Here is a 22,951-nt window from a genome sequence, read left to right as displayed (position 1 = left end):
ACTAAGGGAGCTAAATGTCTTTTTTAAGAGTTTTATTTATTTTTACTTGTTTGAAAGGCAGGTGGGGAGGGAGGGAGGAGGGAGAGAGAGAGAGAGAGAGATCTTCCATCTCCTGGCTCCCTCCCCAAATATCTGCAACAGCTGGAGCTGAGCAAAGGCAAATAGGAGCAAGGAACCCCATCTGGATCTCCGACATGGGCGCCAGGGATCCAAGTGCTTGAGCCATCACCTGCTGTCTCCCTAGGATACGCATTAGCAGGAAGTTGGATAGGAAGTGGAGCTGGGTCTCAGTCCCAGGCATTCAGATATGGGATGTGGGTTTCCTAACTGGTGCTTTAACCCGTGCTGCCACAGTGTCTGTCCTTAAGGAAGTTAAATTTCAAAGCTTAATTGTTTCTCTAAAATAACTTAGAACTTAGGAAATCCAAACTGTTCAGGCTTAACACTCCTATGGAAGGAAAGTTTGGATCTGGTATATGAAATAGACTGGCTCCAGAATCCAGTTGATTTGGGGTACAAAAAGTTGTTTCAAGGTGTGATTAAAATAGAATTAAAGCTTTTAAAAATATTGTTATAGAGAAACTTCAAAAATATTAACACAGAGCCGGTTTTGTGGCATAGCAGGCAAAGCTACTGCCTGCAGTGCTGGCATCCCATATGGGTGCCAGTTCTAGTCTTGCCTGCTCCACTTGCAGTCCAGCTCCATGCTAATGCACCTGGGAAAGCAGAAGAGGATGGCCCAAGTACTTGGACCCATGCCACTCATGTGGGAGACCCTGATGGAGTTCTTGGCTCCTGGATTTGGCTTGGCCCAGCCTCGGCCATTATAACCATTTGAGAGATAGAACCAGCAGATGGAAAATCTCTCTCTTTCTCTGCTTCTAGCCCTATAACTCTGTCTTTCAAACACATATTTTTTAAAAATGTCAAAGGTATCATAATTTGTTGCCAAATGAGACATTTTAATCTGTTGAATTGTAAACCTGTTCTGGGTGTTTTCCTTTCATGAAGCAGTTGTTTAAGTCATTCTACATTTTCCTGCTTGTACCTGAGCGTTTCAGTCCTATGGGTCAAATTGCTTGAATACAGCTCTAAACACACAGTAACATTTTATTCTCCCAGAACCTCATGCAACACAAGAGATACGGCAAAGCCCACATACTCCGCTGGACTTGCTGATTAGCTGATTGATGGTAAGGTAGGGTAGAAGTTGATTCTCTCTCCATCACTCCCATGGAATTCATGATCATCTCAAAAGTGGCTCTCATCCATAACAGGGCCTGGGAAGCAATTTTCACTCAACTTGGGGTTTCTCTCTGACTGCAAATAGACCTTTACTCTTCCTTGAAGTTCAATTCATGACAAAGACAGGTTGCTGTGGTTGCTCAGTAAGGAAGAAGGAAGTCAATTTTGCACTCATCATTTATGAAGGGCTTTAGTGCCCAACAGCATGAGGAAATGGAGAAGCAGGAGATGCCTTGGACAGAGGACATGGGGTCCAGGAGGCCAAGGGCCTGTGCATTTTCTGAGTTCCAGGACATGAAAAGCCTGCTCTTGTGGCTGGCACTGTGGTGTAGTGGGTTAAGCCTCCACCTGCAGTGCCAGCATCCCATGTGGACACTGGTTCAAATCCTGGCTGCTCCTCTTCCATTCCAGCTCCCCGCTAATGCTCCTGGGAAAGAAGCAGAAGATGGCCCAAGTGCCTGGGTCTCTGTACCCATGTGGGAGACCTGGAGGAAGCTCCTGGTTCCTGGCTTCGACCTGGCCCAGCCCTGGTAAGTGGGGTCATTTAGGGAGTGAACTAGCACATGGAAGACCACCCCCCCCCTTCTGCCTTTCAAATAAAAAAGAAAACCCTGCTTTTCCTAGCAGACGATGCCTCAGGGTTCCTAAGTCCTACCATGTTTACTTAGACTGCCTGATGTGAGCAGTCGAATTCAGGACACAACTTCCTGGGAGAATATTCTAGCACATTTTATTAGCAGGAATTGACTTCTGCCACAATGTATTGCCCTTAAATACACTGAACTGTTTGCAGAGGAAATCCCTGTTCAGGTCTTAGCCGACAGGCTGTGGGTTTGACTTCACATCTACCCTGGCCATGGCTCCGAAGGTTCTCTCCATGACACAGTGGCGATGCATGCAGTCACGTGGATTTTCTGACAGAGGTTTTCCTCTCTGGGTTCTTCCACCTCTCATGGGCATCTTGCTCCGGAGCTCCAAGCTTGTCCTCAGGGCTAGCTCCATGTTAGCTCGAGTTCAGATGTGTGTGAAGTGCCTGCAGGCTTTCACCGCCCCCTCCACCCGACTATCCCCACCACCATTGCTTGTTTGGGTTGTGATAATCTTCATATTCTTTCTGTTTACCAGTTCTTGCCCCATTGCTCTTTCCATCTGCGACAAGATGTTGTGAATCTACGTCCAGAGTGGAGAACTTGTTTGACCCATTGATGCCTCTCTAAAAGCCCTGGTAGTCGCTGTGTTTAGCTCCCTTTGACCCGAGCCTGCAGGCCCAAGTGGCTGCCATGACCTTGGACCTTCTGGAGGCTTGTGTGTAAATAGTTCTGCAGCAGCTGTCCACGACCTTGGCAGTGGAGCCATGAGGAATGGCTTCCGGACCCACATCTCCTGGCCCCAGCGGGCCGTTGTTAGCACCAGACATGTCATTCATTTCTCCTCCATATGATCTTGTGTTTAGACAGACATCTTCACAAAGGCAAAGGCACTGCTAATTTGCGTTATGATCCTTCATTGCCTGTTACCGTGAAGCATCAGGACTGCCCGCTTTCCCACGACGTTGGCGGCGTACCTCGGTATTTACCTCCCTTTCAGAAGAAAGATCCTCTCCCTTCTTACTCAGTTGGCTTTTGACCTGGATTTCTATTTTTGGAACCCCAGCACATACACACACACACACACACACACACATACACACACACTCCCCAAATGCTTAGGAAAGGAGGCCAGAATGTTTTCTGCCTTCAAATAGCGCTTTATGGGGGGAAGAAGGTCCCCTAATGTCTGCCTTTGCCTGCTTGTGTGCCAGCACCCACCCCCACAGCTGCAGGGTATACCGTGTCCCAGCACAGCCCTGACACACAGACTCTGGAGGGGACAAGAGCGGGGCTCAGGGTCAGGGCAAGACATGAGTGACATTCTTTCCCTGGGCCTCACGGCCCTTCGGCCCTTCAGTGGGAAGCCTTTGCACTGTCTGAATGTGGCTTCCCTGGTGGTCCCCCTGCCCCAAGCAAACCTAGACGAAGAGAAGTGCAGAACGAAGCAAAGAATGCTTCCCTGCTGTCCCACTCATGAAACTGTTTCCCCAGTGCAGGAGACCATATTGCCTGCTAGTCATTTAGAGACCAGGAGAGGCAAACGCGAGGTGTGCAGGTGGATGGCAGCGATGCAGCTTTCACATTTGAATGTGACGCTTTCTCTGGTCTGTCTCAGCCATGCTGCTCCTTGCCTAGCCCCTAAGCAAGTCTGGAGGACCGCCTGTGTTCTCAGTTCTGGGCGGGGTACTCTGGGCAGATCAGGGCAGTCCTCCTCAGCCTGTGGGCCTCCTGAATACATGTTCATGGGACCAAGAGCCTCAAGAAGCAAAGGCATGAAATACACAAGTGGCCAAGTTACATAAAAGAATCAGTGTTGGGCCATGCCACTAGGGGAGGCATCTCTGTAAGGAAAGGGATTCTTGAAAGGTGGTGAGGGCTTGCAGATAGAGAAAGGGCAGCCAAGGTTTCATTGGCCAAGGTTTAAATTTACAGATAAACACAAGGATCTTCCACTGCCATGCCCCAGATCATCATCAGCCCCAAAGTCTTCCTTCTAAAGTCTGAGCCGAGCCCAGCAGCAGCCATCATAGAAGTGACAAATAACTACAATAACCAAGTTAGGCTTGCTGGTTATCATTAAACATAGATCAAGCGCTGCCATTTCTTAGGCAGAGTAGTTTGTTCTCTACGATCAATCATTACACTAAACCAGTGTGGTGTTAATCATGCTGTTCTTCAATTATTTTCAGGTTAATTGTTGGGATATTTAATGAGTTGTTGCTGTTGACAGATGAGGCATTGTTCACTTTCTCAGCTTCTGGGCTAATTTGGCCATTCACAATTGGCAAGATCTTCTGGACAACGTCGGTAGCCTCTAGCAGTGAGAGACATGGGGGTCCAAGCCTCCTCCCCGCCATAGTCTCACCACCATGGTGTGTGCTTGAATGAAAGCCCATCTTGGACCAAGTTCTCCCACATGCACACGTTAATAGCAGACAGGCACAAGAATGTCATGCAGCCTGTTCCCCGTTCTCTCTCTCAGTACTCTAACAAGCATCTCGCAGGGCATACTCACTTTCATGTCATCACACAAACCTTTGCCACGGGATAAGTGGCAGGAGGGTTGTGGGCTGCTTCCACTGAGCGGGAACCACAGGACAGAATGCTGTCTGTACAGCAGCGTCACTGAGGAGGGGTCGGCTGCTGGATGTGCCAGCTCAAGGGAGACGGTGCCAGGAGAAGCCTTTGAAGCCAGCTGCAAACTTGACGTCATTTAGTTCTCCAGTGAAAACTTACTTCCAGTGAAAGTTACCCTTATGGTAACTAATAAACTCTCTAGGGCAAATGGAGGTAATACGATTTAAAACCCTAGCCTTGGTCCCTCTAGAGCTTAAATTCCTGATCAGAGTCCTTTACTTGCTAACCAAAAACGTTGACTAGCTACACAAAGGCAGAGCTTAACGTCAAGTAGAAAGTAGTGATCATATCTTGTTGGCCTGTATTTTACATCCTCTTCTCTTTATTTCCCCAACAACGGTCCTAAAGCCAGCTCAAGTGAAAACACAACCTGATTTAAACAGTATGCCTTCAAAAACCTCCGGCAGGATGTGTATGATGAACTATCTGTGCAGGGATTTCAATTTTATTTGTGCCATGAACATTTTGAAATGTTCTTGGACGTACATCTTCCATACCAAGCCTTTGTCATCTCCTCTCCCACTGTTGTCCTAGCGAGATAGCCACCAACCCAAGGTTGCAAGCTCCTGGGGTAGTTTGCACCCAAAGACCCAGCAGTACTGATGTGAAGATCTGTTCCCTTTGTCACAAGTCAGCAGGTCCCCTCTCAGCCCTTCTCTCCTGCTGCATCGGCTTCCTTCTTTTGGCCACAGATGTGGGTCCCAGGAGTACTCCCCAGCAAATCTCCTGCAGGCTAATCTCAGAGTGTCTTTCACACACTCTTTTGGAACCATTTGTCTCTTGCAGAGATGCCTGTGCATTCTTGCAGCATGTGTAGCTTATCTGTCCCAGAAAACATGACTTAGGCCCAAGGTATGACATGTAGTGTGGTTTGGCTCCCCAAACTCATGCAGCTGTCTAAACCCGAAGTCTTGTGTTAACAGTTGATGGATTGAGGATGGAGTCTTGATCTAACTGTGCTCTCTGGGTGGCAGGCCCTGTGGGAGGTCTTCCTGTCACTGTGGTTCTCATGAGACGATTGGCTATGTAAGCAGAGTGTGCGCTCTGTCTCTCTGTGCTTCCTGCCTCCCTGTGTGCTCCTCCGCTACCAGCCTCCATCTGAGGCCAGACTATTGGGGTGCCTGATCTTGGCCTGTAGACCTCCCTTACTATAAGCTGAACTAAACCTTCCTCGTTCCTAAGGAGCTGCTCACAGGTACGTTAGCTAAAATAACAAATAGCTGACTAACACCACTCACCAAATGTACCCGGATCCTCGGGGCTCCACGCCATCTGTACCACCACTTCTGGGGACACCTGCATTCCTATTTAGGAGCCTTGTGTCTCAGTCTTGATCAGGGATTCAGTTGTTCAAAAGAGGATCTTTAAGGGCTGTGTTTTCTGCTCTGTTTCTGTTTGTAAAGAAGTTGCACAAGCTTGTTTGACAGAGACTGTTGGTTGTGCACTGGCCTCTGTCCTCACCTTCCATCCCCTTGCTTCCCAGCCTCCCTTGCAGTTTGTGGGCCACCTGCCCTCATTCTGGCCAGTGGGCGTGTGCCCTTCTGGGGCATGTTCCTTTCAGGAACGCACACATGGTCCCCCGACCCATTTGCCCGTTCCGTGAGCTGAGCTGGGATGGTAAGAACAGGAAGGCTACCTCAAGATGGAAACTACATTTTGAGGACCATAAAGATGACCTTCCAGCCCTTTGGACCGTATCACATGCAGATGTTGTTGAAGCCTCTGCAGTCGCAGGTCATTTTGCTGAGGCAGCTTAGCCTGCATAGCTGTCCCCTCTGAACCTCCACGTCTCACATCTGTGGATTCCACCAGCCACAGATGGGAAATATTTGGGGTAAAAAAATTGCATCTGTACTGAACATGTGCGAACTTTTTTCTTGTTATTATTCCCTAAACAATATAGAATAACAACTATTTTTGGAGAATTTAGGTTGCATTAGGTACTATAAGCCATCTAGAAGCCACTTAAAGTGTGTGGGAGGGTGTGCATAAACTACATGCAAATACTGCATTTTTTTAATGGAAGGAACTTGAGCATCCATGGAGTCTGGTACCTGCAGAGGGTCCTGGAATAAGTGTCCCATGAATACCAATGGAGTGGACTGCTGTGTTTTTACCAATATTGCTCGTTTTTTTAAAAGCCAGTCTTCTCCATTGTCCTTTCTTTTTCCAAGAAGCAAGCACCTGCTATTTCACATGTAGGCATACCTACTGAGTTTGCACTTTGCAAGGTGACTATGCCACTCTGGACTCGCCCACCCTCAGCACGCCCATACATACTTGCTGCCCATATTTCTGTCCTCCCCAAACTATTATATATTTACATGATCATGACTATGAGTGGACGCACAAAGCACATTTATTCAGCAGCATACTATGAATGTATTTCTTTTCTTAAATAATATTTTGTTTTTCAATGGAGGTGATACTTCAAACATTTCAGATTTTTCATTTGCTTAGCATCCCCTTGACCTCTCATCACTGCAGTCTGAAGCACTGTCCCCATTGTCTGATCTCCTGTCAGTATGTCCACATACCCTGGGGTTGCAAGCAGTCTCATCTGTTGGAAGAACTCTTCCCAGGGCTCGCTGACCACCTTCATCTGGACAAGTCACTTGCATAACCTGATGTATGCTCCATCTTCCATCTTTTTTTAAAAAAAGATTTATTTATTTATTTGAAAGTCGGAGTTACACAGAGAGAGGAAAGGCAGAGAGAGAGAGAGAGAAGTCTTTCATCCGATGGTTCACTCCCCAGATGGCCGCAACAGCCAGAGCTGCGCCAATCCGAAGCCAGGAGCCAGGAGCTTCCTCTGGGTCTCCCATATGGGTACAGGGGCCCAAGGACTTGGGCCATCTTCTGCTGCTTTCCCAGGACATAGCAGAGAGCTGGATCAGAAGTGGAGCAGCTGGGACTCGAACCTGGCGCCCATATGGGATGCCGGCACTTCAGACCAGGGCGTTAAACTGCTGTGCCACAGCGCTGGCCCCCGGTAAGTTTATCTTTTAATTCAAGTTTCACAAACCCATTTTAAAATTTTGTTTTGATTCTGAAATGGTGGAATAAGGATAGGATGTATTGCTTTAGGCTAGGGAAAAATAGTAGCCCCCCCCCCCCCAAAAAAAAAAAAAAGGAGGAAGTACATTCCCAGGGAAGAATTGGAGAGAAACCTGCAGCGGAAATTCTACAGAAGGAAGAGGGATGCTGTGGATGAGCGTGGAAGGTGTAGATGAGCAGCAACAAGTGCAGACACAACACATAGCCCCCTCCCCCCAGCACACACACAGCCAAGAGCTGGAGGAAGCACCAGCTTTGGAGAGCAAGGTAAGAGCAGGTTGCAGCAGGCTGTGCCACTGGTGATACAGCCAGAGAGAGAGATCCTGGTGGAGTACACTCTTTGAGTCCAGCCTGGAACCCTAAGGGGTACAGGGTACCTGCCTAACCTGGCAAAAAAAAAAAGGCACACTTCTCTCTCCTCATCCCCCCACAATGCCACCTGGCCACCAGCTGGGAGAGGGCACCATTTTGACATCAGTAGCAGCTGCAGCAGCTCCACTGCATGTGCCCAGCAACTGGTGGAGACAAGGTGCCATCTTGTCACTGGTAGCAGCTACGGCAGCTCAGGTGTGTACAACAAGCAACAGGCAGGAAGAAGGCTCCATTTTGAAATGAGTAGTGGCTGCGGCAGCTCTTTGGCATGTGTGTGATCTGGGGATTTTACCAGAGGGAAAAATCTGCATTTCCCACTGACTGTGAGTCTGGGTAGGAGAATTGACAGGGGGCTGGGCACCCGTGTAAAACTGTGTGGCATCCCCAGCCTCTCAACATGTCACAGGCTCTGGTGCTAACACCACCAGGGCGGAGCACCCACAGGTAGCTGGCTCTGGGAGCACCTCTGCCTCTCTGTGGATGGGACAGGACAGCAGGGTAGAGCAGATCCTCTGCAGCCCTTAACTGTGAGAGTCTTGTGTGCTGAGACTGTGAGAATTTTGTGACTGCATGATAGGGCACAGGGTGTACCTGGGTCTCTAGGCAATCACTGTGTTTAGTTCCAAAGGCTCAGAGCTCCCTGATTGCCTGGGGTGGGTCATTGTAGCAATTCGTTGTGTGGTCCATATGGCAATGTTGGAGATTTATGGGATATTAGCAAATGACCCAACATATGGGTCTTAGGAGTTCCTAAAGGTATGGAAATACAGAATGGATTTGAAGGCCTGTTCAGTGAAGTAATTACAGAAAACTTCCCTAATTTGAAGAAAGAAAGGTACATCCAAATACACGAGGCACATAGAACTCCTAATAGACCTGACCAGAAAAGATACTCACCACAATATGTTGTAGTCAGACTTTCAACAGTAAATATAAATAAAAGGTTCTAAAATGTTGATGAGAGAAATGCCAGATTACTTGCATTACAGCGTACTTCTCATCAGAAACCCTATAGGCTAGGAGAGAGTGGGGAGACATAGTCCAAGTTTTAAAAGAAAAAAACTACCAACCCAGAATAGTGTATCCTGAAAAGCTCTCATTTATGAATTAAGGTGAAATAAAGACCTTCCACAACAAACAGAAATTGAAAGAGTTTGTCACCACTCATCCAACTTTACAAAAGGTGCTTAAGGATGTGCTACACCCAGAAACACAGAAATATAGTTATCATTATGAAGGAATGTGAAGGCAGAGCAATCTGCTAGTAAAATTACAAAGGAAATTCTAAACAAACAATTGGAATATTATGGGAAAATGACAGGGCCAAGGTAGTTACTTATCAATAGTCACTTGCAATATAAATGGCCTAAGTTCTCCAATTAAAGGATACAGGCTGACTGGATTAAGAAAACTAGTCCCATCTGTTTGCTGCCTACAAGAAACTCACCTCACTAACAAAGATACACACAGACTGAAAGTGACAGGGTAGAAAAAGATATTTCATGCAAATGGAAAGGAAAAAGATGCAGGTGTAGATATCCTAATATCAGACAAAATAGACAAGAAGGGCATTATGTAGTAATTAAGGTATCAATTCAACAGGAAGATGTGATTATAATAAATGTATATGTACATAGACTCCAATACAATAGCAATGGGGGACATCAGCACCCACTTTCATCAATGGGTGTATCAACTAGACAGAAAATCAACAAAGAAACAACAGAGCTAATTGACACTGTGGACACAATGGACCTAACTGATATCTATGGACCCTTTCATCTCACAGTTGCAGAAAACACATTCTTCTCACCAATGCATGGAAATTTCTCTAAGACAGACCATATGCTAGGCCACAAAGCAAGTCTCAGCAATTCAAAAAATCAAAATCATATCACATATTTTCTGACCACAATGCAATGAAGCTGGAAATTAACATCTCAAGAATCTCTAGAACATATGGAGACTGAACAACATGCTCCTAAATGAACTGTGGGTCATAGAAGAAATCAAAAGGGAAATAAAATTCTGGAAATAAATGAATATGACAAGAATAAAAACCATATGATTATCTCAATAGATGCAGAGAAAGCATTTGATAAAATACAACATCCTTTCATTATGAAAATCTTAAGGAAATTGGATATAGAAGGAACATTCCTCAACATAATCAAGGGAATTTATGAAAAACCCACAGCCAGCATTTTATTGAATAGGGAAAAGTTGGAAGCGTTTCCACTAAGATCCAGAACCAGGCAAGGATGCTTACTTTCACTATTGATATTCGATATATTCTTGAAAATTTTAGCTGGAGCCATTAGACAAGAAAAAGAAATCAAAGGGATACAAATTGGAAAAGAGGAAGTCAAACTATCCCTATTTGCATATGATGTGATTCTATATATAGGAGAACCAAAAGAATCCCCTAAGAGACTATTGGAATTTATAAAACAGTTTGGTAAAGTGGAAAGATATAAATTTATCACACAAAAATCAATAGCTTTTGTATGCACAGACAGTGCCATAACTGAGAAAGAACTTCTAAGATCAATCCCATTCACAATAGCTACAGAAAAAAGATTAAATGCCTTGGAATATATTTAATTATAAATAATTAATTTATATTTAAATTAATATAATTAATTAATATTAATTTATATTTAAATTAATATTTATATTTAAGGAGGCGAAAGATCTCTGAAAATTACAAAACAAAGAAAGAAATATAAGAAGACAAAAAAATGGAAAAATCTTTAAAGTTAGTGGATTGGAAGAATTAAAATCAAAATTTTCAGCTCCTCAAAGCAATTTACAGGTTCAATGCAACCCAATCAAAATATCAATAACATTCTTCTCAGATCTAGAAAAAATCATGATAAAATTCATATGGAAACAGCCGGCACCGCGGCTCACTAGGCTAATCCTCCGTCTTGCGGCACTGGCACACTGGGTTCTAGTCCCAGTCGGGGCGCCGGATTCTGTCCCGGTTGCCCCTCTTCCAGGCCAGTTCTCTGTTGTGGCCCGGAAGTGCAGTAGAGGATGGCCCAAGTGCTTGGGCCCTGCACCCCATGGGAGACCAGGATAAGTACCTGGCTCCTGCCATTGGATCAGTGCGGTGCGCCGGCCGCAGCGCGCCAGCCGCAGCGGCCATTGTTGAGTGAACCAACTGCAAAGGAAGACCTTTCTCTCTCTCTCTCTCTCTCTCACTGTCCACTCAGCCTGTCAAAAAAAAAAATTAAAAAAAAAATTTCATATGGAAACACAAGAGACCCCTGATAAATCAATCTTATACAACAAAAAACAAAGAGGCATCACAATACCAGATTTCAAGACATAGTACAAGACAGTTATAATTGAAACAGCCTGGTACTGGCGAAAAAAAGACATGTAGACTAATGCAACCAAACAGAAACTCCAGAAATTGAACCACATATCTACAATCAACTAATCTTTGAAAACAAATGAGCTAAAATCAATCCCTGGAGAAAAGACAGTCTCTTCAATAAAGATGCTGGGAAAATTGGATCTCTGTGTGCCAAAGCATGAAACAAAACCCCTATGTTACACCTCATACAAAAATCAACTCAAAATGGATCAACGATCTAAGTCTGTGACCTGATACCATTAAGTTGCTAAAAGAAAACATTGGGGAAACTCTGTAAGACACTGGCATAGGCAAAGACTTCTTGGAAATGGCACCAGAAGCACAGGTGATCAAAATAGACAAATGAGATTACATTGAACTGAGAAGCTTCTGCACTGCAAAAGAAACACTCAGCAAAGTGAAGAGGCAACTGACAGAATGGGAGAAAATATTTGCAAACTATGAAACAGATAAAGGATTAATATCTAGAATCTTTAAAGATTTAAAGCAAAGATCTTTAAAGCAAAGCAGCCAGTACTTGAACCGTCACTTGAGTGTGGGGTACAGGCATCCCACTCTGTGGCTTAAAGAAACTCAACAACAACAAAATCAACAAGTTGAGAAATGAGCAAAGGATTTGAAAAGGTATTTTCAAAAGAGGAAATTCAAATGGCCAACAGACAAATGAAAAAAGTCTCAGGATCACTAGCCATCAGGGAAATGCAAATTAAAACCACAACGAGATTTCATCTCACCCAAGTTAGAATGACTGTCCTACAGAAATCAACAAACTGTAAATGCTGGTGAGGATGTAGGGGAAAAGATACCCTAATTCACTGTTGATAGGAACATAAACTAGTACAACCATTGTGGAAGACAATATAGAGATAACTCAGAAAGCTAAAAATAGATCTACCATGTGATCCAGCAATCCCATTCCTGGGAATTTACCCAAGGGAAATGAAAGCAGCATATGAAAGAGTTGTCTGTACTCCCATGTTCATTGCAGCTTAATTCACAATAGCTAAGATATGGAATCAACCCAGCTGATGACTGGATAAAGGAATTATGATATATATGTATATACACACACACACACACACACACACACACACTATGGAACACTACTTAGCCTTTAAAAAAAGGATGAAATCTTGTGTTTTGCAACAAAATGGATGCAACTGGAAACCATTATACTTAGCAAAATAAGCCAGTCCCAACAAGACAAACACAATATGTTTTCCCTAAGCTGTGGTAACTAATAGAATACCAAAAATGTAATATATAGGAGGGAAATTGACATTTTGAGATTCAATGATTGCTTATAGTTCTTGTATCTACTGTTGAGGAACAGTGTTTCGTTCTTCATACTATTTGTTTAACTCTTTACTTAGTGTAAGGTTAATCTTATGAGTATAAAGTAAACTGAAAATAGATCATTGTAAAAATTAAGAGAAGGAAATAGGAGAGGAAGGAGGAGAAAGGGTAGGAGTATGGGCAGGGAAGAGAGTATGGTGGAAGGTTCCTAAATCTGTATACTTGAAACATGAAATTTATATATCTTAAATAAAATGTTTTAAAAATTTTGTTTTAACTGACACATAAAAACTGAACATATTTCCGGGGTACCTTTTGATATTTCTGTACCTATATAATTTATGTAATATCCAATCAGGGTGGACGTCTCTATCTCCTCAAATATTTAACATTTCTTAATGAAAAAAAAATTCAAAGTTCTTCTAGTTTTTTTTAGAGAAATTTACAGTGCATTATCATTATCTATAGTCCCCCTACTGTGCAAAAGAGCTCCTTGCTCTGATCCAACTATAACCCTAGTACCTGGTAATCAACCTTTCCCCCTCCCTTCTCCCACAAGCCTCTGGTATCCACAAACTATTTTTTAAAAATATTTATTTATGGCCGGCGCCGCGGCTCACTAGGCTAATCCTCCACCTTGCGGCGCCGGCACACCGGGTTCTAGTCCCGGTTGGGGCACCGGATTCTGTCCCGGCTGCCCCTCTTCCAGGCCAGCTCTCTGCTGTGGCCCGGAGTGCAGTGGAGGATGGCCCAGGTGCTTGGGCCCTGCACCCCATGGGAGACCAGGAAAAGCACCTGGCTCCTGGCTCCTGCCATTGGATCAGCGCGGTGCGCCGGCCGCAGCGCACCAGCCGCGGCGGCCATTGGAGGGTGAACCAACGGCAAAAGGAAGACCTTTCTCTCTGTCTCTCTCTCTCACTGTCCACTCTGCCTGTCAAAAAAAAATTTAAAAAAAAATATTTATTTATTTGAGGGAGGGAGAGAGAGAGTGCACTCCTATCCATTGGTTCATTCTACAAATGCTTGCCATGGCCGGGGCTGGGCCAAGGCCAAAACCAGGAGCTGGGAATTCAATCTGGTTCTCTCATGTGGGTGGCAGGGACCCAACTATTTGAGCCATCACTGCTGCCTCTCAGGATCTGTTTTGTGAATCAAACCCAAACACTACCATATGGGATGTGAGCATCTTAACTGCCAGGCTAAACAATGGGTTCTCCACAAACTTTTTTAAAGGTTGTTATTTATTGGGAATGCAGAGTTACAGAGAAAGAGAGGAAGAAACAGAGAATGAGAGATATCTTCTATTCACTGGTTCACTCCCCAAACACCCATAACAGCTGGGGCTGAGCCAGACTGAAGCCAAGAGTCTGGAATTCCAACCATGTCTCCTACATAGATGGCAAGGACCCAAGATCTTAGGTCCATCATTAGTTGCCTACCCAGGTGCATTAGCAGGAAGCGTGATTGGAAGCAAAGCAGCCAGTACTTGAACCGTCACTTGAGTGTGGGGTACAGGCATCCCACTCTGTGGCTTAAACCACTACACCACAGTGTCCACCCACAAACTCTTCCAGGTCCTGTTGTAGGGATTCTTCCCATGGATGCTTTCTCCTGTCAGCATTTGCAGCTGTCTGCACATAGAAGCTCTAAGCTGGATGTATGCCTTCCTTCCAGGAGTTCAGACTGAAAACTTGCTTCCAGGCAGAAAAATGGACACCAATTAACAGCCTCCTTAAGAACATGAACTTGAGGTTATTACCATTCTATTGCTCCAAACTCAGAGTCCCCCAGTGTTTTGAGTATAGGCCTAGGGCATAAACTTTTGGTCTTCGCATGTTGGCTTAGGTAGCATCCTCCCAGAGAATGCCTGGAATCTAAACAACCCAGCTGAGAGATTAAACAGAGCTCCTGCCTCGATGTCCACCGCCGCCAGCAATGCCAGAGCACCCTCCTCCAACTGCCAGCGAACCCCGGAAGGCAGTTTTCTTTGGCATAGTTTATTAGATGATTAAACTGTGCAGGAAGTCTGGGAGAAAATCTATGAAACTAGTCAACAATTGTCAGGCTCATTTCTCTTCAATTATCTTCCCTAAATTCCAGTATCGTTTTGGATACTTGAGCAACCAGTGCGGTCTGATGAGAGTTTATCAGTTGCAAGTAGCCAAGGAGAAAAGAGTGGAGATAATTTACCCACTTGGGACGGCAGTAGAGCCAAACCACTAACTGCAGTTCTCCTAAACACACTCACACTCCAACAGCAATACACAAACTCAGTCCTTGGTCATTCCAATGTGGCTCTCGGTGTTCCAAAATTGTATGCAAGGGAATCGTTCTGAGTTGACTTCCAGTTGGTTACAAAGGCATTTCTAAATGGAAATGACTTGGAAATTCGTGCTTTTATATCATACTTTTTTGAATGTCTTCTACAAAACCTGTGCACCACACACACACACACACACACACACTCACAATGACAAAGCAAGATATGGGACATATTAAACAGCTCACAGGAAGGGAAGGAGAAAGAGCAGAGTATGGGACTTCCCTCATTCCTCAGAGAAAGGAGAGAGTGTGCCCCAGAGCAAAGGAGGGACAAGCATTCCATTTAGTGGGAACAGCATGAACGTGGAGTGCAGTGGCTGGGATGGACCCAGCATGAACCCGGCACATTCAGAGATCAAGGAGTTTGTGCAGAATGTAGGATTTGAGAGAATTTGGGTGTAGGAGTAATAAAAGGCCACTGTGAGGGGGTAAATGGATTCTAAATTGTGGTTCAGCTTAAACGCCAACTTCAGGGATTTGGACATCTTGAAGGCATTGGGAAACCACGTAAGGTTTCTGTTGATGTGCAGGGCTGTGGGTTTGGTTAGGAAGGGAAGGGAAAGTGATATACACAAAACGCTACTTTGGGATGACTCATGTGCCCACGATGTGTGATGGATCCCAATAAAGAGAGAGTGAGTCAATGCTGGGAGCCCAGGGCTGGCAGTAAACGGGGGTGGAGAAACGAGACCCTGGTCTGAGCACCTAGCTAGGCGGTCCCCTGCACTGCAGCCGGTGTTAGCAACACCAGTCCACGTCTTAGCTCGGGCAGTCTTCCTGATGCCCTACTAAGTAGGCATCTGACTCCGTCTTCCAGATCAGGAAATTTAAGACAGTGTGAGGTCCAAGGTAACACGACGAGTAAATGACACAAGTGGGATTTGAACTCACTTTTCCCTGGCTTCAAAGTTCACACCCTGTCTACCATGATACACTGGCTTCTTGTTTTTTTTTTTAAAAAAAAAATGGTCAAAAACAGCCATGACAGAGGATGAGGCAGGGAACCCTACCTGAGGCCAGGTTCCGCTCGCCACCTGGGAGTCCTACTGTTGAATCACAACTGTGTGAGCAACTCCTTAGCCTATTATTACCCCCTTGGGATCCGGGAAGCGGAAAAACCATTCCAAGCTGTGCAAGGGTCTCCCCTAGTGCTAAGTCTTGCGATCACGCTGAGATGGAAAGCGAGGAGTACAGCGTGCTTCAGGGTTGTGGGAAATTGCAAGGGACAAGACAGAAATCATAAAAGCACAATTGAATTACGTGGTGTCATGGCCCCTGGGATAACAGCTGTTTTCCAGGTCTACAATCATTCTCATTAGGAAATGAAAAACTCCAAGCTCCTCCGCCAGCAGCCTTGTGTTGCTGGGCCACGTGGTGACAGGAAGCCCTGTGTTTGTGCAGGTGGGGGGGCAGGCCGTCTCGCAAAGTGGGTGGCTGGGAGCTGCGCCTGGAGCACAGGTGGGGCATGGAGGGAAAGCAAACCCAGGAAGAGGCGTGGGCGTCCTGGTGCTGTCAGCTCTCCTCTGCGCAGGGTTGGGTGAGAGGCAGCCCCCTCCACATTCCCCGCCTGTGGCACTGCAGGGCCAGCCTCAGCCAACAACCTGGGCTTCCTCCCTCTACACCAATGGATGCAGAAGGGTTTGGGCCTGGTGCCGATCAGTTCCCTTTCCTGAGCAAGACTCCCTACAACAAGACACCTCCACACACAGTGAAAAATCAGCCCAAACTAACTATTGCAGTTGTTTTGAAAACATGAAGAGGAATGTCCTGTATTTAAAAGGCTATTTGTGGGGCTGGTGCTGTAACGTAGCCGTTAAAGCTGCTGCCTGCAGTGACAGCATCCAATATGGGCACTGGTTCGAGTCCCGGCTGCTCCACTTCTGATCCAGCTCTCTGCTGTGGCCTGGGAAAGCAGTAGAAGATGGCCCAAGTCTTTGGGCCCCTGCACCCGCGTGGGAGACCTGGAAGAAGCTCCTGGCTCCAGGTTTCAGATTGGCACAGCTCTGACGTTGCGGTCATCTGGGGAGTGAACCAGCAGATGGAAAACCTCTCTCTCTCTCTCTCTCTCTCTCTCTCTCTATATATATATATATATATATATGCCTCTGCCTCTCTGTAAGTCTGCCTTTCAAGTAAATACATAAATCTTAAAAAAAAAAAAAGGCTATTTGTTTCTAGACAAATGGAAGGAAGTGCTAAATACCTGATCTCAGCAGTATCTATAATCTATAGATATTAGATATAATCTAATATTTCACATCTATACACATGTGAAATATTACACTGTACCCCATGATGATGTATAAATATTACAGGTGAATCCAACAACATGGAATAAGCAATATGAGATACAGGGTAGATATAGGCTCTGCCAGGTCTGGGGCTTGGGGAGGTAAGAGGTCAGAATGCACGAGCCGCACCAGCAGAGGCACCCTATTGCCCAGGTTCAGTTTCTGAGCTGGGTGGTGAATTCATGGCGGTTGACTAAATCATTGAAAATAAACACATCTACATACAAATCATACATATCATATGTGCTCAGTGATGAGCACATGTCAAGAACCAAAGGTTATCAATAATTCATTTCTGCCCACCAGAGGTCAAAAAGGCAAAGGAGACAAAGGATTATGTGAGGCTTCCACGCTGCCATCCAGGTTCTCGCTCTCACCTTGCTTTTTATTTTTAATATTAATTCATTAATTAAATATGAAATGCAGAGAGCGAGACAGGACGATCTCCCCTCCACCGGTTCATTCCCCAAATGAACTGTAACACGCCTGCAACAGCCGGGGCTGGGCCAAATCCAAGAGTTAAATCCAGGAGGCTGGAACTCCATCAAGGTCTCCCATGCAGGTGGCAGAGACCCAAGTACTTGAGCCGTCATCTGCTGCTTCCCAAGGTGCGCATTAGCAGGAAGCTGGAATTGGGAAGGGAGCCAGGACTTGGGTGCAAGTGCTCCGATAGGGGAGGTTGATGTCCTAAGCAGTGTCTTAGCCACTGAGCCAAACGCACCCCCCTTCTCAGCTTTCCAAAGGGCCTCCATGTGCAGCCGGGTGGTCTGCTACCTGCTGCTGTCTGCCTTCTTGCCACGCGGGGCTGCTTGATCCACATGCAGGAAGACCGCATCGTCCTCGTGAAAAGACTGCGAAATGAGCAGTGGTGGGAGATTCGCTGAAAAGGAACGTGAAGAGCGGGAATGCCCCCGCGACACAGCAAGTGTGGATGTCAGTGGTCACTTCTTCAGTTAAAGGACATTTAATATCAGAGAAGGAAGTCGCAATCTCAGACTTGGGGGCCTGACCTATAATGAAACAGCACTGTAATCCCCAAAACAGAATTTTTATCCCAGACTCCGGGATAACACCCTTTATGGTTTCTTTCCCTCTTCTCCCTTTCCTCTCCTCTCTGCTCCTTTCTGTTTTGTCTCATTTTGTTACCTTTCTTTTCTAACCTAAACATCCTTTGAACTCTGACAGACTATAATCTGTTCCGAGTACGGGCTTGGGGACCAGGAAGGTCTCCTGGCTCCAGCACTCTGGCCACTGTGCTGATCAGAGCAGGTACTGGGGTTGGTCATCAGGACACGAGACAGCTGAGACTGCCCAGTTCAGGGTGATCTACGGGGTTCTTCTGATATACCCCTTGCCTTATCTTCTTTCTCTCTTTGAAGTTAAAAAAAAATAATGTTACATACCTTGAGTGTGCAAGAAAAACCTACAGCCATTAAAAAGAGAAAGAGAAGGGGGCTAGTGTTGTGATGCAGCCGGTTAGCTGCCGGTGGCATCCTTTATCAGAGCTCGGGTTTATCAGAGTTTTGGCTGTGCCACTTCCATTCCAGCTCCCTGATAATGCGCCTGGGGAGGTAGTGGGAAGATGGGCCACCAATGTGGGAGAACGGGCCAGAGTTCCTGGCTCCCAGATCCATTGTGGTCATTTGGGGAGTGAACCAGCAGATGGAAGTGCCTGTTCTCTCTTGGGCACCGCCCCCCCACACCTTTCTCTCTGCTATGCAAATAAATACATAAATAAATCCTTTTTTAAAGAGAAGAAGAGTCAGAGATGAAGGTCAATGTGAACTGCTAGCAGTCTGAGAAAAGCCAAGCGGCCACATTGAAAAGAAACACTGCCTTTTCCACTGTGTCGCTGAACTCTTCCCACAGCCGAGTTCATCAAGGACTTGCTCAGCCTCGTCCAGATGAGCAGCATCCCCTTTGAGAGGGGACAAATCAACAAAACGTGTTGAGAAACGTCCACGTACCCAGAAGTATGCTGGGTCCCAGGAAGAAAGACATGAGCAAGCCGACGCTTCCCTCGAGGAGCGAACACAGAAAAACAGCCACGTCCACGTCCAGGTAGATGTACAGCTAGCCCTGACTCACCGCGGCTGCCGTACACGGCTGACTCCACCATGGTGTGAGCCTACCCCGCCAGCCTGATTTCCCTTCCAGCACAGCAGTCAACAAGTTACAGGAGGTGTTCGACACCTGATTATGAATTGGCTTTGTGTTCCATTTTTTGCCCAGCTGTAGGCTGATGGAAGTGTTCTGAGCATGTTCAAGATTGGCTAGGCTAGCCTGTGGTGTTTGGTAGGTTAGGTGTACTAAATGCATTTTCAACTTAACAATATTTTCAAGTTCGGATGGGCTTATCAACAGGAAACCCCATTGTAAGTCAAAGAACACCTGCCTAACATAAAACCAGGGAGAGACAGACACTCTAAAGAAGGAATGCATCAGCATATGGGACAGGGGGTGTGGCTGGGCGGGGAGGTAGGGGGCATTCACAGCGTGGACATGGTGATGAGAGGAAACTTCCCTTCTGGGGAAATGCTGGGCTTTGACCTGAGCTCTGAGGGAAGGAGAGAGCCAGTCCAGTGGAAGTCTTGTGGATAGCATTCTTGGCAGAGGGAAGGAGTGGAACTGCCCAATTCCAGAGGCGGGAGTGGTGGTGCACCATGCCTGTGGGAAGGCGGATGGAGGCCCACGTGGCTGGACTCACAACCCCTGTTTTAATATATTTTGTGTTACTGTAACAAACACTTGAGGCAGGCTACTTTGAAGAAAAGAGGTTTGCTTTAGTGAGTCCAAGGCCAGGCAGCCCCAGTCTCTGGCAAAGGCCAAATTGCCGATGACATCATGACAAGAGTAAGCTGGAGAGGAAGAGATCACATGGCCGGACCAGAAGCCAGGGAGTGGCTGAGGCAGGCTTTCTCCTCTTAACAACCTAGGGACCCCATGAGAATACCTTCATCCCTTTCAAGGAGAGCACCACCAACAGCCTCCCACAAGGTTCTGCTACCGGAAGATCCCACCACCTCCACGTCATCTGATTGAGGACCAAGCCTCCAACTCCTGAATCCTGGAGGGCCACACCACCTCGAAACCACAGCACTCCTGGAACGTGCACTTGTGGAGTGTTCCCTGCCTCTCGGGACAGATCAGCCATGCCCTGAGAAGCCCAAGGTACATGGTAAGGCCATGGCAGGTGCCCTTGTCAACAGTCCCAGCGAGCCAGCTCGGAGCAGCTCAACCCAGGAGTCAGATGTGTGAGTGGAGATGCCATCTTGAAAGTGAAAGTGACCCTTCCAGTCCCAGGTGAGACAACAGACATCTTGGAGCAGAGATGGAACAGATGTCTGCTGTGTCTTTTTCTAAATTCTCAACCCCCAGAATCCACGAGAATAGTGGAATAGTGGTTGCTTTATGCTACTAAGTCTGGGATAGTTAGGCAGCAGTGGACAACCAGCCTGGTGGTTTGCCTTGGGCTGATTTGATGGTCTAAATGGATCAAGATCACAGATCTAGTAGGATTGACCAGTATATGCTCTGGCTTTGGAATAAATATATTGACTTTTGGGAGCAACAAATTAACTCTTCATTTGTTTTCAACTCTGGTCCGATTTCATAGAAATGTCTTGCAGTCTCTTAAACCTTGTTATTTAAGTAAAAGTTTCTTGAGTCAAACAGCCAGTATGTCCTTCTACCAAAAGTACAAGTAAAGTCTTTCTGGTTTATGTGCAATCATTAGAAGGTCCTGTGTGACACATTCATTCCCTGCTCTGCAGTCTGTAAAGTCATTGGAATTACTTGACGATGACATTCCTAAACAAGGGTTGGTGGAAACAGTTTTAAACCCGAGATTAGAATGGCTTCATTTTGTTCTAGAGTAAGACATTTTAGGCCATATTTCTTATACAAGACTCTTCGGTCAAATTTATATTTATTCAGAAACCCAAACCATGTCCAAATTACATTTAAACATGTCTTTGAGGGCTCTGTATAGTACTTAATTGCTTTTGACAAGCATGACACCCTATAAACCTAAGTAGAGGTATGTCTTCCCTCTAAGAAATCCTCTAGCTAAAAATAACACTGTATTGAAACTATAACAGTTGCACTATCTAAATTCAATTCCCTTGTAGAATTTTGTGAAACATTCACAAACATAGAGATAAGCTCTTGTGCTTGACTTCAGGGTACAAGAATCAGGATTTGAATGTAGAGGCGAGTGCTCTGCACAGCAGTTAAGACACATTTGGGTCCCATGTCCAATAGCATGCCGTATTAGAGTGTCAGGGTTAAAGTCCCAGTGTCACTTCCAATTCCACTGCTTGCGAATGCGTGCCTCAGGAGGTGGGTGGAGGCCGCCATGCCACCACATGAGAGACCCAGATTGAGTTCCAGGCTCCTGGCTTCGCCCTGGCTGTTGTGGGCATTTGGAAAGTGAACCACAGATGGGAGATCTCTCTCAGTCTGCCTCTCTGCCTTTCAAATAAACTAACTAAATATTTACCTAAAAAATTTTTTTAAAGGGGCTTGAACGTAAAGAGTCAGTGTGCTCCCTTTGTCCTGGGACATTTTTCTGTGGGTGTAGCACAGCAAGGTGGGGCACCATGGCTTGAAATTCCTGGGGAGAAGCGATTCTTGAGAGGTTACTGAGAAGAGCATAATAGGCTTTCAGGATACAGGTTGGAAAAACAACCAGTGCAGAACTGGAAGAAAGAAGAATGTGTAATAGCTAAGAAGAGGTGATTGGCAGGTGCTGAGAATGAGGTCAGGAGAAGGGAGGGAGTGTGCGCGAGGCAGAGGGGGATGAAGTGACACCAAGGCACTGCTGTGCCTGTATGCACACATCCTGAGTGCAAAGGCTGCACCACCCTCCTGATGAGCCTTCTGCCTCAAGCTTCCTTCGGATTGCCCAAATCTACATTCATGGTCCGCGGCCCTACCCGTGAACTCTGAATTCCTTTTGCAAGCGCGTACTAAGTAAGCATTGTGGCAGAAACCACATGAAAGTGTCGAGTTACTGCCGTGACAAATTTTCTGGGGGGAGTGAACGGCCCTGATGACTTCCACGCTGCCGTCTGGCCTGTGGTCATTGTGAACGCTCACACTTCCCGTGCTGCCATTGAGGTAGCCAGCCTTGCTTGTGTTGTGAGGTTAATAATAAAGCAAAACCTGTAGTCTTTACAGGGCTAGAAGCCTGCTTGGCAAGCTTGCTGGGGCTGAATCACCAAGCTTCTTGAAGTCAGGGGCCTCAGTGGATCTAAACATTCGATCATGCTTGTTTTTATTTAGGAATGCGAGGCCCAGGGGTCAGACCGACTGTCATGCATGAGACAGGCAGCTTTCTGTAAAAATGGAAGGATTGTCCTCAACATTCCAAGGAGGCCTGTGTGCTCGTGAGCTGCGGAAGGTACACCTAAGGCAGGGGTGGGGATCCTTTATTCTGCCAAGAGCCACATGGACATTTATAATATCAACGCGGGCCACACAAAATTATCAACTCAAAAATTAGCTTGCTGTAGATGTACTGAATTTCCGGTTCCACCTGCAGTGGCCTTGGCACTCCCAGACCCAGTGATTTCACAGGCCTTATACAGCCTGCAGGCCAGACTGTCCCCACCCCTGTTCTAAGGAGAAGCACGGACACAATTCATGTTCAAGTTGGTTGAAAGCTCCTGGACAATTGTTAATGCACCATACACAAGTCGATGCACTTGTATAGCTCAGGTAGTAAGCATTTGTGCAAGGTCTGGTTGTCCAGA

Source organism: Oryctolagus cuniculus, chromosome 1 (genome assembly GCF_051225735.1).
Source record: "Oryctolagus cuniculus isolate XC-2025 breed Fujian yellow rabbit chromosome 1, ASM5122573v1, whole genome shotgun sequence".
NCBI lineage: Eukaryota > Metazoa > Chordata > Mammalia > Lagomorpha > Leporidae > Oryctolagus > Oryctolagus cuniculus.
This window is presented reverse-complemented; position numbering follows the sequence as displayed.